We start from the raw sequence: 15,827 nt of genomic DNA, 5'->3' as shown, positions 1-15,827 counted from the left end.
CACTCTACTTTAGGAATTATCTTCTTATAAGCGGAACATCATTGTTTAAGAAATCTCTCATTCAGGCACGGTGGCTCACACCTATAATCCCAGCACTTTGGGAGGCCGAGGTGGGCAGACCACAAAGTCAAGAAATTGAGACCATCCTGGCCAGCCAACACGGTGAAATCCCATCTCTACCAAAAATATAAAAATTAGCTGGGTGTAGTGGCACACGCCTGTAGTCCCAGCTACTCAGGAAGTTGAAGCAGGAAAATCGCTTGAACCTGGGAAGCGGAGGTTGCAGTGAGCCAGTGAGCCGAGATCGTGCCACTGCACTCTAGCATAGGTGATAGAGCAAGACTCCATCTCAAAAAAAAAAAAAAGAAAAAAGAAAAAAGAAAAAAAAGAAATCTCTCAGCAATGATCATTACTTTAAAATAAAATTGTGTTTCTTAACAAATGAAGATTGAGAGTGATAAGTTAGTTCTTTCATTGAATATTTCTCAGTCTTTCTAATAATCAAATGAATGTGAATATATTTATCTTTTCTTTTATTAGATTTTTGCAAATGATAAAATATACTTTAAAATTTATTATATAAGATGCTATTTATACTTATAAGACTTATAGAAATGTTCCTAAGTTGTGTATAAATCTTTGCGAGTTTTTCACACATTTTTAAAATAAAAAAATAAAGTAATGTTTATATGTCATAAGATGCCAGCAAGAAAATTATGGTGACTTACGTTTGTGATTTTTTTACAGTGGTGGGTGATATGATTTGGCTTTGTGTCCCTGCTCATATCTCATGTTGAATTGTAATTCCCAGTGTTGGAGGAGGGGCTTGGTGGGAGGTGATTGGATCATGGACGTGGATTTCCTCCTTGCTATTCTCATGGTAGTGAGTTCTTATCATATCGATTTGTTTAAAAGTGTGCAGCACCTCCACTTTCACTCTCTTCCTCTCGCTCTGGTCATGATATGCCTCCTTCTTTACCTTCTACCATGATTGTAAGTGTCCTGAGTCCTCCCCAGCCGTGCCTCCTGTACAGCCTGTGGAATCATGAGCCAATTAAACCTTTTCTGTTTATAAATTACCCAGTCTCAAGTAGTTATTTTTAGCAATGTGAGAATGGACTAATACATGGGGAAGAGTTTTCTTCTCCCTCTTTTCTTTCCTCTTCACTCACCATTCTAATGACTCATAAATATGATGAAGTGTAAATGATACATAAGTTTCTCATCCTAAAATAGATTGGGAGAGAATCTGTCTAATAGTTTGACTGTCCTAAGCTGCACGTGAATGTTCTTAATGATAGGAGGCATTTAGAGATTAATTTGGTAAACAGATTTAATTTATCCAAGTTTAAGAGATTGATATGTAAATATCTTAAATTTAGAAAACTGATAAAATAATACACATATAATCTAAGATTAACTATAACATATGCAGAAAGATATTAATTAATTTTTTGAGACAGTCTCATGCTGTCACCTAGGCTGGTATGCAATGGCGCAATCTCAGCTCACTGCAACCTCTGCCTCCTGGGTTCAAGCAATTCTCCTACCTCAGCCTCCTGAGTAGCTGAGATTACAGGCATCTACCACCACACCTGGCTAAATTTTTGTATTTTTAGTAGAGACAGGGCTTCACCATGTTCGCCAGGCTAGTCTTGATCTCCTGACCTCAAGTGATGTGCCTTCCTTGGCCTCCCAAAGTGCTGGGATTACAAGTGTAAGCCACCGTGCCCAGCCATTATTTTCTTTTAAGATAGCAATTTTATGGACATTAACAATTTTCTTATAATCATGTTGTGTAATATTTTTGCCATATTGAGTAAGGCAACAAGTTATAGTGAAAGTGTATTGGAATTGAAGGTGGAGGATATTGGCTTTAATTCTTCTGCCATTTACATAAATGTGTTTTGTGAAAATCTGTATTAAAGGTTATCATGAGCATTCACACAATGGCAATGAAGCAGTAGGGCATTAAACACTTTACATGTTTTAAATATTTTTTAAAGTCTGGGTTTGGGGTCAAGGTACAACTCTAGATTGGGATGTTGCTATAGTCTGAATATTGGTGTCCCCAAAAATTCATATGTTGGTACTTAATACCCAATATGGTAATAATAAGAGGTGGGACATTAGGGATAGTGATTGAGTCATGAAGGCTCTGCCCTTATGAATGAAATCTGTGTTCATATAAAAGAATTTGAAGGGAGCTGCCATGCCGTCTTCTGCCATGTGAGGACACAGCAAGAAGGCATCATTTATCTATGAGGAAAAGCTTCTCACCAGGCACCAAATTTACCTATAGCCTTGATTTGGGGCTCCGCAGTCTCCAGGACGGTTAGCAGTTTATTTTTATTACCTATAAATTACCCAGTCTAAGGTATTTTGTTATTGTCACCCAAAAAAGACTAAGACAGAAATTTGTACTGATAAAGGGGGTGCTGATATAACAAATACTCCAAAATTAGAAAGCAGCTTTGAAACTGGGAATGGGCAGAGGGTAGAAGAGTTTGGAGGCAAATGCTGGAAAAAGTCTATATTGCCCTTAACCACGAAGGCTGATTTTGATGAGGGCTTGGAAGAAGAGAGCTGTAGAGAAAGCCTCAGTCTTCTTATAGATTACCTAAGTGGTCATGGTTAGAATGTTGGTAGAATTGTAAATATCTGTAAAGCCCATTCTGATGAAATCTCAGATGGAAGTGTGAAACATGCTATTGAAACCCAAAAGAAAGGCCACCATTGTTATAAATTGGTAAAGAACTTGCCTAAATAGTGTTTACACCTTAGTTCTTTGCGAGCAGTGAAATAGGATATTCGGTGGAAGAAATCTCTAAGTGTCGAGTGTGTGGCATGATTTCTCTTGACTGCTTATAGTAAATGTAAGAAGAGAGAAACAAATCAAAGATAGAATTAATAACAGAATAGAAGGAGAACTTCAATTTGGAAATGTTTTAGCCTAGTCATGTTCTAAAATAAAAAAAGCATGGTCAGGAGAAAACACCAAGAGTGTGGCCAAGGGACCAACTGGTGGTGATATTAGTATGGGTGAGCAGGAGCCTGGTGCTATTCATCACGACAATAGAAGAAATCCTAAAGGTATTTCAGAGATCTTTGGGACTGTCCTAGTCATCACAGTCCCAGACTGCCGGAGACTTGGGAACTGAATAATTTCAAGGCTCCACTGCCTCCATTCTGGTGCAGTGCTACTTGGCTGCTGCAGCTGAGGTTCAAGTGAGTCCAAGTGTAGTTTGTGTTGCCTCTCTGAAAGGTTCAAGTTATAAAGCCTGGCTGCATCTTTGTGGTGCAATCTCTACCACGATGCAGTATACACAAGTTGTAAGAATCTGCTCCCTCCACCTTGATGACAAAGGATGTACCAGAGAGTCTCGGGACTCAGGCAGAGAACTGCTGAAATGGTGGACATACCACAATAATCCTCTACTAGGGCAATGGTCAATAGGACCATGGAGTTAGGACTACCACAAGCAGTACCCACCCAGGGTGATGCTTAACGGAGCTATGAGAGTAGGGCCAATCCTATGAACTCAGACTGGTAGAGCCACTGACATACAGTCCAGCTCAGCATAAGCCTCTACCCAGACAGTGAGAACTGAGGCATGTACTCTCAACAAAGCCATGTGAGTGAGATCCTCTAAAGCCTTGGAGACTGAGCTTCTGATCCAGTGTGCCAGAAGGTATCTCTTTCTGTCAAAAAAGATTACTCTAGAGCATTAAAATTTAATGTTTCCTCTGTCGAGGTTTGGATTTGGTTGGGACCTATTACCTTTTTCTTCTTTCCTATCTTCCTCTTTTGTAATGAAACTATCTATTCTATTCCTGTTCTACCATTGTGTTTTGAAAGTATATAACATTTTTGGTTTGCATATTAATACTTGAAGAGTGATTTGCCTAAGGATAATCTGTACCATAAGTCTCACTCATATCTGATTTAGATATTAAGATGTGACTCTGGGCCAGGAGTGGTGGCTCACGCCTGTAATCCCAGCACTTTCGGAGGCCAAGGCAAGTGGATCATCTGAGGTTAGGAGTTAGAGACCAGCCTGCCAACATGGTGAAACCTCGTCTCTACTAAAAATACAAAAATTAGCTGGGCGTGGTGGCCCGCACCTGTAGTCCCAACCACTCGAGAGTCTGAGGCAGGAGAATTTCTTGAACCCGGGTGGCAGAGGTTGCTGTGAACTGAGATCACACCATTGCACTCTAGACCGGGAAACAGCGTGACACTCTGTCTCAAAAAAAAAAAAAAGTGACTCTGGACTTTAGACCTGTAAAGTGGTACTGTAACAAGACTTTGGGAGCTATTGTAATAAAATGAATGCATTTTGCATATGATAATAACATAAATTTGGGGGAGCCAGGGGCAGAATGCTATGGTTGGAATGTTGGCACAACCCCCAGATTCGTATGTTGGATCATAATACCCAATGTAGTAGTATTAAAAGGTAAGGCCTTTGGCAAAGTGATTAAGCCATGAGGACTCTGCCCTCATGTTTGGGATTAATACCGTTCTAAAAGATGTTGAAAAGAGATACCTTGCTCTCACCCTTCTACTATGTGAAGATACGGTAAGAAGGTACCATCTATCTATGAGGAATGGCTCCTCACCAGAGACATCTGGTCTGCTGGTGCATTGATCTCAGAGAATTGTGGGCAATGAATTTCTGTTGGTTATAATTTACCCAGTCTTAGATATGTTGAACAAAGTAAGAGAGATTCTAAACCTCAAAAATTCAGGTTTCACTTGAAAATGTGAAAATAACAAACTCACTTCCCTTCTAACCATAATGTATGTCATCTAGTAAATGCTCAATACATTTTATGCCAAATTTTTATTTTCTACTGTTTTCTTTCTTCTAGAATTTGGAGGAATTAATTAATGTGAACTATATCGTTGCTTAATTGAAAATACATTATGCCTAAAAAGTCTCATCGTTGCATCTCAAGGATAAGGTTTTTTTTTAATTGGTTCTTTTTAAAATTGAGTTTGGTGATAATCTCACCACCAACTTTCATATCACTTGATTGTAAGATAAAATAATAACACATATTTGTATAAGGTATGCTGTATTTTATGCAAAGTTCATAATAAATGTTGGTTTAATATGGAATTTGAAGATATTGGGCCTTATAAATGTTAAAGGAAATTATAATTGCATAGAATTATCTAGAATTTAAAATACTGTCTGTCAATATTTAATAACATAGAAAAATTCACTAAGGCCTAAATAAAATTTTTAAAAATATGCTATTTTATCTCTTACAAGACAGCAAGACAAAAACAAGTGTTCATATAATACTCCGTTATACTGTTAAATTAAATTTTGTCTAAAGCTGCCTTTGTATGTAGCAAACTGTAATGCAACTTAGTATGTAAACAAACTGCAACGTAACTAAAATCATATTTTTGTAATATGTAGCTGAGTTTCAGCCAATCACAGCAGCCAAACTTCAAGCAATCACAGGCTGCAAACTAATCACACTAAATTCATATAAGGTGATTGTTAAGCTATAACCTATCAAGCTCTTTCTGTATGTCTCTTCCTTTTTCTGTCTGTAAATACTGCCTGCCCACATTGCTGGATGGAAATCTCCGAACGTCTCCTTGTTCTGAGGGCTGCCTAATACATGAATTTTTTTTTGCTCAGATATACTCTGCTAAATCTAATTCATCTAAAGTTTTTCTTTTAACAATACTTAAGAGTCTTTAATAAAACATTATTTATGTTTGAGTATTTCTCTTTTCTATTTCTTAAGATTTTGTATTATATAATTTTTCCTCTATAAAATATTCAGTAGTCCGATTTTTAAACTAATGGAACATATAGAAAACTCTGTTAGCAGAATCTGCATATGGACTTTGTCAGAAATTATTACCACATATTTATATAAACTTGTTTGGGCTAAAACTAATTATTGAATTTTATGTTTAATGTTTTAATTTTTCATGTTGTTTTGGTATGTTGTTAAATAGTATCTTTTTCACTGTTAGAAAAGCATTAACTAGCATAGTATTTAAACTAATAGAAGTGTTCAATAAATACTTGTTAAATGAATAACAAAAAGATAAAATGATTAGATGGATGAATAAATATTCTTTAAAGCTGACAAAAAAAAAAAGAATAGTTTTATTATCTGTCAACATAAGGTTTAAACCACTGGATAGCATAGAAAACGTTTTAAATTGTTTTTAGCCAGAGTAAAATATCTGCATGTTCAAATACTCTCTCTCTCTCTGTCTCTCTCTCTCTCTGACTGTCCATACTACTAAGAAAGATAAATGAAAATAGTACTTTCTTTTTTTGACTCTGTCCTATTTCTAACCACAAAACCTGTCACAGTGATCTATTAACATTGTAGACTTCTCTCTTTAGTTCAAATGACAAGGCTGCTATTTTTGAAATAAGTTCTATCTTTTTGTTACAGGCACAATGAATGATTAAAGGTTTCAGCACTGAAAATTACTAAACCTTTGTCTAAAAATATAGGCATTCTTAAAGTTGACTTACTGTGATAAGAAGAAGAAGTAGAAATTTCACCTCATCTGTCTACTCAATGTACAAGATATAATATGATGGGTCATAATGAAAGACAGAGGTTATTCTTTTTCTACTTTCAGTAGAAATTTCTTTTATGGAACAGAGAAGTGCATCATCCTAAGTCTAACTCTTAAGAAGGAAGAGGATAAATTTAGTGAATGAGTACAGTGTTTCACTCTTGTCTTATATCAAACTTCTAAATATGTGTATGTATATCTATTTTCCTTTTGCTTTATTGTTCACAGCTGAGGTTAAAACAAAAATAACTGTCTTACAACATACTAATTATGTTCTTAATAAAACAAAGTTGCTTTGTTTTGACCTTCTTGATGTTTGTTTTGACATAGAGAAGTCATCAAATTTTTTAAATGATGTGGCAAACAATTTTAAAATTAATGGTACCTTGTCACATAAAATAGTAATTAAAATAATTTTAGATTAATGTATAAGTACAAAAACTATCATTTTAAAATAGCAAATATATTTAGAAGTTTCTATTTTATTGAAAATATTGTTACTCTTAGTCAACCTCAAGGACAATATCAAATACTAATGTTGATATTAGTTATGCAACAGGTAAAATCCTAGTTTTGTAATAAACAATTTCATAATACTAAATGTCTCTATGAATATTTAAGTAGATTCATAGCTTTGTGCACAACGTCATTCTGAAAACATGACCTGTAGTTGAATATGAGAGATCTGAACTACAGGTTTACTTTTTATGTAAGGGTTCTATTACAATCCCAAATAGCTAAAATGTGATAAACTATATAAAGTCAGAGAAGAATGTACAAAGTTCTTTAAACAAAAAGAATAGAATTATTTTTCCAAATAAAATATTACCCAGATGCTCAATACACAAAACAGATAAAGTTGAATTGCTAGGGAGTAGAATGTGGAAGACTGGTGGAGGCTGAGGGTTAGCTTTATGTGCTTCTTCCCAACCTCTCCTCTCATATTTAAATCAAGGCACCTCTGAAAAACAACCTAAAAATCATTAGAATAACTTATTCAAAGTACTATACATAAATTGTGACTAAAAAATAGCAACTCTAAAAATTTATCTATCAGGAATGTAATCATTTTACGTGGTAACTCAAATAAGCAATCTTTTTTACTCAGGTATTCATTATTAGCCCCCCTGCTATATAATTTGTAATTTAATTTTATGGGAAAATAAACAATCAAATCTAGGTTTATTTCTACTTCCCTTGAATCTGGACTGTCCTATGCATTATTGCCTGACCAACAGAAAAAGCTTAGAATAAAGGATCACTTAAAGAAAGAGGCCCAGCTATGCCAGCTAAGCCTGGTCTTTAGGTCACCCACCCGCTAAATGCAGAAGCATGACAGAGCCTAGGTAGGGTGATCAAGCTCTCATTTTGTACATGAATGACTGATTTCCTGAGATGTTGGCTGGGCAAGAGAACAGAAACCTTTTGGGTACTTGAACTGTCTGTCTACCAGGTTTAGTCAGAGATCCTGATCTGGTATTACTCAAAAGTTCCAGAGTATTATTATTTCTGGAGTAGCCAAGGTCTCAAATTGTTCATAAAACCAAACTGGTATTCATAACTGGTCATATCTATGTATCTGGATTGCTCAATTTAATCAGATTGTCAGCATACCAGTAAAAGACATTTGTTTATGCAAAACAGAAACTTTGACTCACGCTGGCTTAAACAAGAAGAGATTTTGATAAGGAAAATAATTTACTCATATAAGTATATATCAAAAGTTAGGACAGACATCAGGATTCACAGATTCAGCCATTAATCAATGTAACTCTAGAAGTTTCTGTCCTGCTTCTTTCTAAACTATAATGCAGAGTATTTCTTTCTATGGCTGATTGCCTCATGCTCATAATATGGCTGCCAGAGCAATTGGCACTAAGATTTCTTCAGAATCTGGAATGAATTTCTCCTGGAAACAAACAGACAAAAAAATTAGAAACTTTTCAGAAAATATGTTGTCTCATTAAGTCCATTGCACTATGAATCCACTCCTAAACCTTTCACCAGCAAAATGTGGAATTGCTGCTATAACTGTTCTTAATCAGGATCAAGCCCTGAAGCTCAAATTAGGCAGTTTCCCTTGAATTACAAAGGTTGCTTAAACAGAAGGTGGAGGCTGAAGGACAACAAGGATAATGACTGTTGGGCAGTAAAATGATGTTCATAGTAGTCCATTTTGTTTAGGGTCTCAAAGGGTCATCCACAGTCATTACTTCAAGCATGTCAGTCTATGTAAATACAGTGGCCAGTCTGTTCAGTTTATTATAAAGTCTAGATTGTTTAGTCTGTCTGGACCTGTTTTTCACTGCTATATTCTTGAACATAGATAAAGCCTTATGAGTGGATTTTGAGAAGAATGTAAAGGTGAAAGAAATATCTTACAATCATTTTAAAATACAGGCTTCTTTATCTAGTAGTCCTCTTCAATATTGTGAACTCCTTTTATTGATCAACTCCTCTAACCTTACATAATCCAGCTCTGGACTGAGGTTTTGATGGGAATAGTGAGTTGTCCCCGCCATGGGGCATGAATTAAACCTGCTCTTCTACTCTCCTAGCATGGCTATTCTCATCCTATGCTTCAGGAAATCTGAGTATCAGTGCCTCCCCCACAAGCAGCCTCATCCATGCTTCTAACAAAGACCTTCTGTTTTTGCCAAAGTATCCCAGATTCTATGACCTGCATATCAACTCTCCCCAACCACCCCAGGTTTGGATAGTGAAGCACATTATGAGGAATTATTGTAAGGCTTAGAATGAGATTGACTTCACATAAGCCTCTGTGTCAGCCGGTTCTGTGCCCCTTGGAAAATCATTTAACCTCTTTAAATCTCACTTTTCTTTTCTGTAAATATTGAATTAGTAATAGCACCTAGTCAAAAAATAGCATTTTTGTTTGAAGTTTGAGTGAGTTCATGAGTTGATGCATATTAAGCCATATTAAAACAGTGCTTAGCAGAGATAAATGGTTGCGTACAGACTATTATTGTGCTGTACTTCACACACATATCTCACACACACACACACACACACACACAGAGTTACACATATGCAGAATATTTAGATATATTTTCCAAGGTTCAGATTTACATTGTTTCTGTGATATCAGTGTGTGACATGTTTATCGATTGGATTGATTGAGTGAAAACCCCATTCAGCTGAATCCTAGGAAACATCATAAAAACTGTGACCAGCTGAGTCTCAGGGAAACATGCCTAAGCACTTTATATAGAGAGATAACACCACAATTTGTTCAGTCAACTAGATTTGAAATCTCAGAGTAATTGTTTACCACTCCCTCTTCTCCACAACCAATTAATTCCCAAATCCCACAGATTTTCATTTTGTAAACTCTTCCCCATCTGTCCCTGTTCTTTGATTTCCAGTTCTATCTTCCTGATTCTTATCTATATTAACTCCTTCCCAAACTAACGTATTGTCTCCACTTTAAAAAAAAAATCCAGCTTATTCTACAGATCATCATTAATGACACTGTCTCTTGCTATTTGATAGAGCCCTTATGTAGTTAGGATAACATATATTTTTAGACAACTAAGGACGGTTTGTCTGGCTGAATTTTTGGAGTTATTCTTAATGTTTCTACTTTGGGAAAATGGGTATAGATGTCTCTGCTTAGGTCCTAATTTGATTTTCTGGACAAGAATTTTTAACAAAGAGGAAAACAAAAAGCTGCATTCATTCATAGCTCTAAGTCATGACGCTCACAATGTAAGCTTCTCCGAATACAGTTAAAGCTCACATCTTACGATGGAGGTGGGAGGAGACGTTACCTGTAAACTTAGAAGTAACTTGACACTGGGAAATTTACATGGCACAGAAGTGTTATTTTGACTTGAATCTGAACTCATGTCTTTGAACAGGAATCACTTATTATTTTACTACATGAAGAGATCAGATAAATACTCAGAACTACACAGGTATTGAACACAAGCTAGGAGAAAGTAAAGCAATCAAAGGCCAGGGAAGTGTATGTTATAATCAAGTTCTCAGTGAGACACAAGAAAATTCACATTAATTGACTCTACTATTGTTTATTTCTTGAAAACTTATGACCCACAATTTATATGATGAGCTCAAAGTTGCTTCCACAATTTGATACAAACCTTTTCCAATTTACTCTCCGTTAGTTGTAGCATTGCATATAAACTGAGATGCCTATCACCGTACCATTCAATACTAATTTTTCTTCTTTGAATTAAATACAACTATTAGATTTCCTTCAAACAGATACCAAACTTTTCAGTGTCACAGCTTTGACTTATTATTCTGTTTCTTCATAAATTCTTCCTTTCTTTAGGATCCAGGATTTCTTTTCATGATCCAAAGCCAAACTCAAATCTTACTTCTTTCCACTAACTTACTTAATGCCTTCAGGCTTTGTACACATAAACTCACATCATCATTTTAATATGAAAAATTCAACAAGAAAAACAAAAATTAATCATAATCTTATTAATCAAAGATGATCAATAATCTATATACTTCTTTTTGTTACTTTTCTATAAAAATATTATGTTAATATACATGTATATACACTATTTCTTATATAGACAAGCTTTAAGAACATGAATTTGAGAGATCTAGCTCATGGCCCAAAACCCATGTGATTTTTCAGTCCTGACCATAGGCAAACAAGTACATTACCTGGCAGGTCTCACAGGGAAGTTGACCTCCCAACACCAGACCTGGTGCTGAATCAATGCATTGCAGTTTGTGAAGGCAGATTCAGGAACTCACTTTCCCTGGCCAGCTACCCTCTTACGCATACCTGTATTGCTAGCTCTGGGACCCTCGTTCAGAGGCTGTTTTATTAATGGCCTGAGGTTGTGTCTTTCTCCAGGTACCACTGTCTAAACCTTTTTTCATTAGGAAATTTGTTGAGTAACTTGAAGGCATTTTTCTCCACTTACTTAATCTTCAGTACTTTTCTCTCCAACTTCTGCCACCCTTCGCTCTCTAGCCTTTGGATCCATACAACAGGAGAAGCCTTTTTTGCAGGGTCTCCCTCATGGTGAGAGGACCCCCCACATCTGTATACCTAGCTCTCTACTGTGAGAAGTGTCATTATGGAAAACGGCAGAGGACAGAAGAGGCAGGCATGGCACTTTCTTTGTTACAGCCTCTTGTTTATATCATCTCAGTAGATGATTAAATGATCGATGGGTACTTTCATTTTGGTTTGATGTCTTAAGACTGCTCTGACACCCAGCAGCTCAGCTGTCTTCAGCTGAGCTGAACTCCTGACAAAATCATATCATTTATCTGTTTCTCTCTTCCCAGTCCATCCTGTTGGGGAAAGTCAATCAGTAATTCAAGATGACTTGGTCTGACTTACAAGTCCCTGGATGATCTGGATCTTACTTAAATCTAGCTTCATCTATACTATCCACCCCTTCTCTAATAAATCTCCACTAAACAGGCTTCATTTCTGCCTCTGAAACTGCTAAATGATTTTTACCTCCATGACTGCACTGGTTCTTCAGTCTCTCCAGAATGTTCTTTGTACTATGATACATTAGGATCTAAGATCATTTATGTGTGAACAAAAATATTAATTTTTCAGAGTAGCCTGACTACCATCTACAAATCAACTTCACCCCTCTCTCCCCTCCTCCCTACACTCCTGTCTCTTCACTTTCCCTTCATTGCTATGTCCTTAATAGCAGAGTAAAGTGTGTGGCAAATAATATTTGCACAATTAATATTTGTTCAGTAAATTACCGGGGAGGCTAACGTTGCAGTGAGCTGAGATTGCACCACTGCACTCCAGCCTGGGTGACAGGCAGAACAAGACTCTGTCTCAAAAAAAAAAAGTTCAATAAATTAATTAATGGATGGGTAAATAACTAAAATGTGAAATAGAATATGGCTTTGAATGCTGCATTTTTATTTGTTCTATCACTTTAAAGTACTTTCTAAATAACTGTAAATACTTGTTTTTGTTTTATTTATGGCTATTTATGTTTAATCGTATGGCTATAAATCCAGTTTATTTAACCATTCTTCTATAGTTGGGAAGCTATTTTTTTCCTTTGAATATCACTCAATAATAAAAATATTTTGGTAAACTTCCTTGAGAATATTTTTTTAGGTATCATTAGTAACATGTAGAAATTAAGACCATTGGCTTTAGAATCATATTACCTGTATTAAAACTGTAGCCTCAAAATTTATTAGTTGAGTGAAATTGTAGAAATTACTAAAGCTTCTGTATGTTTATTTTCTTTGTCAATCATAATAAAGATGATATTACTAACTAGTTCATAGGTTGTTTTGTGAGAACTAAATGAGATTATGAATAAAAATTAAGTTACAGAATACCTAGCATATAATAATTTTAAAAATATGTTACTGCTTATTATACTCAATTTATTTGAATCAATTATAAGAAGAAAACTTACTGGTTCCGAGGGAACAAACATTTTAAGTTTATTATTGTGTTATTTTAAATTTTCTTCAGAATACTTTAAACTTATTCTCTTGTTGTTACATTCTCTGATTCCTGTAGTGGAGACTTGCAATGTCCAGCTCTTTCCATTCTCCTGGCACCTGTACTATATTGACCTTTTGGCTGTTGAGCAGGCCTGTGTGATTAGATTCAGCTAGTATATTCTGATAGAAGGACTTTGCCTTACTTCCAGGCAAATTGATTGTTCCTTAGTTTCTCTACTCTTTTCCTGACAAGGCAAATTATTAAATATTGTTTTCGTGTGGCAGTGTTAGAGATTGTGTAGAACAACTGTGAGGAAAAGAGGTCTATCACTGTCTTGCATTAGAAGTAAACTTTTAGACCATGATTTCAGCATAATTTATTCCCCCATTATTACTATAGTACCCCTTTACTGCACCACTGTCAATCCTAGATACTCAGAGAGATATGGAAGTGGTGATACAGATAACTCAGAACTAAAATTTGATCTTTGCCAATTTATAATGAAAATATCATTAAAGTGACATCCCTTAAATATTGGATAAGTGAAAGATTATAATATTTTAATTTATATTTATTATAATAATAAGTATAGGACTATAGAAGAAATAGAAATATAATAATATACACCTTTAAATAATAAATTTCCATTTATGATTTTGCCCTTTTCATATTTTATATTTTTTATACAATTATCTGCATTATAAATCAGTTGCTTTCCATTTATGTTAAATTTTGTCCATATCTTCATTCAACTTTTAATTTTGTTTATTGTAGGCATTTACTGCACAAAATTTTTTAATATTTATACAGTCAAAACTTTTCATTTCTTTTTTTTTTTTTTTTTTGAGACAGAGTCTTGCTCTGTTGCCCAGGCTGGAGTGCAGTGGCGAGATCTCAGCTCACTGCAAGCTCCGCCTCCCGGGTTCACACCATTCTCCTGCCTCAGCCTCCCAAGTAGCTGGGACTACAGGCGCCCGCCACCACGCCCGGCTAATTTTTTTTTTGTACTTTTTATTAGAGATGGGGGTTTCACCGTGTTAGCCAGGATAGTCTCAATCTCCTGACCTCGTGATCCACCTGTCTCGGCCTCCCAAAGTGCTGAGATTACAGGCGTGAGCCACCGTGCCCAGCCTCTATTTTCTTTTTCATTAATCAATATACCTGTGCTCTGGCTGCCAACAAAATACCATAGGCTGGGTGATTTAAACAACAGAAATTTATCTTCTCACAGTTCTGGAGGCTCAGTGTCTCAGAGAAAGGTCTCATTATGGTTGGCTTTTGGTCAGGCTTTTCTCCTGTGACTTGCAGATGGAACCTTCTTGCTGTGTCCTCGCATGGCCTTTTCTCTGTTAGCATACACACACACACACACACACACACACACACACACACACAGAGAGAGAGAGAGAGAGAGAGAGAGAGAGAGAGAGAGAGAGAGAGAGGAGAACCCAAGAGTGCACATGTTCTGATGTCTCCTCCTCTTCTTATAAGGACACCAGTCTTATAGGATTAGGGCTCCCTTTTTTTTTTTTTTTTTACCTCATTTACTCTTAAATTATCTCCTTAAAGGCCCTATCAATGAATGTAGTCACCTTGGTGTTTAAACTTCAACATATGAATTTGGATGAGACATAATTACTTCTATGGCACTCATACTTGAAGTATTTCCCTATTTGAAGATCAGTAAGATATTCATTCTTAATTTTTGAAGATCCATCCATGACTTTAAATGTAAATTACATTTCTATTAATTCTATGTTGTGGCAACATTTATTTTTCTTTCTTTTCTTTTTATTTTTTTGAGGCAGGGTCTTGCGCTATCACCCGGACTGGAGTGCAGTGGCATGATTACAGCTCACTGCAGACTCAACCGCCTGGACCCAAACAATCTTCCTCCCTAGCCTCCTGAGTAGCTGGGATCACAGGTATGCACCACCATGTCTGGCTAATTTTTGTATTTTTTTGTAGGAATGGCGTTTTGCCATTGCTGCCTAGGCTAACAATTCTTAAGCATTAGTGTTTTAATAAATAAATACATTAGCCTATGAATTAGAAGGAAAATGTGGTAAATATACAAAATGAAATACCATTTAGCCATAAAAAAGAAAATTTTGTCAGTTGTGACAACATGGATGAACCTAGAGGACCTTACATTAAATGAAATAAGCCAGGCACAAAAGCACAAATACTACAAGATTTCATTGATATAATCGAAAAAAGTTGATCTCGTAGAAGTAGAGAGTAGAATGGTGGTCACCAGAACCTGGAGTGATGAGGTAGGCTATTGGGGAGATGCTGGTCAAATGTTACAGAATTTAGTTAAATAGGAAGAATAAGCTTAAGAGATTTCTTGTACAACATAGTGACTATAGTTAATAAAAAAATATGTTGTTGACAAATGACAAATGCTAACAGAGTAGAATTTAAGTATTCTTATTACAAAAACGACAACTATGTGAGGCAATACATATATAAATTATCTTGACTTAGCCATTTCACAATGTATAAACATATTTCAAAACATGATGTTGTATATGACAAATTTATTCACTATTATCTATTAATTAAACAGTTAAAAATTAAAAACAATTTGGAAATCTTATTTTTCATTTTTTCTCAAACTTTTATTTTGGTTTTCAAAGCTATGCAAGGTCTTTCTCATTCACTCAGAGAAGACAAGAAAGCTGTAACATTGGGCACTAGCTCTGCAGTGCTTCAACCTGAGAGAAACAATGTCATACCACTTGTACAAAAGGTTGAAAATATAGGTGTTAAGTAGTAAATGACAGTGTCACATTTTTT

General features: G+C 35.6%; 1 long non-coding RNA gene across 1 annotated transcript in view; it reads right to left on the bottom strand.

Moving 5' to 3' along the window:
• LOC139363171 (uncharacterized) overlaps window positions 1–15,827 on the bottom strand; it is a 106,983-nt gene that overhangs the window by 90,187 nt on the left and 969 nt on the right. The window lies entirely within an intron of this gene.

The sequence above is a fragment of the Macaca nemestrina genome, chromosome 5, assembly GCF_043159975.1.
Source record: "Macaca nemestrina isolate mMacNem1 chromosome 5, mMacNem.hap1, whole genome shotgun sequence".
NCBI lineage: Eukaryota > Metazoa > Chordata > Mammalia > Primates > Cercopithecidae > Macaca > Macaca nemestrina.
The sequence above is the reverse complement of the archived record's forward strand: the minus strand, read 5'-3'. Positions and strand labels throughout refer to the sequence as shown.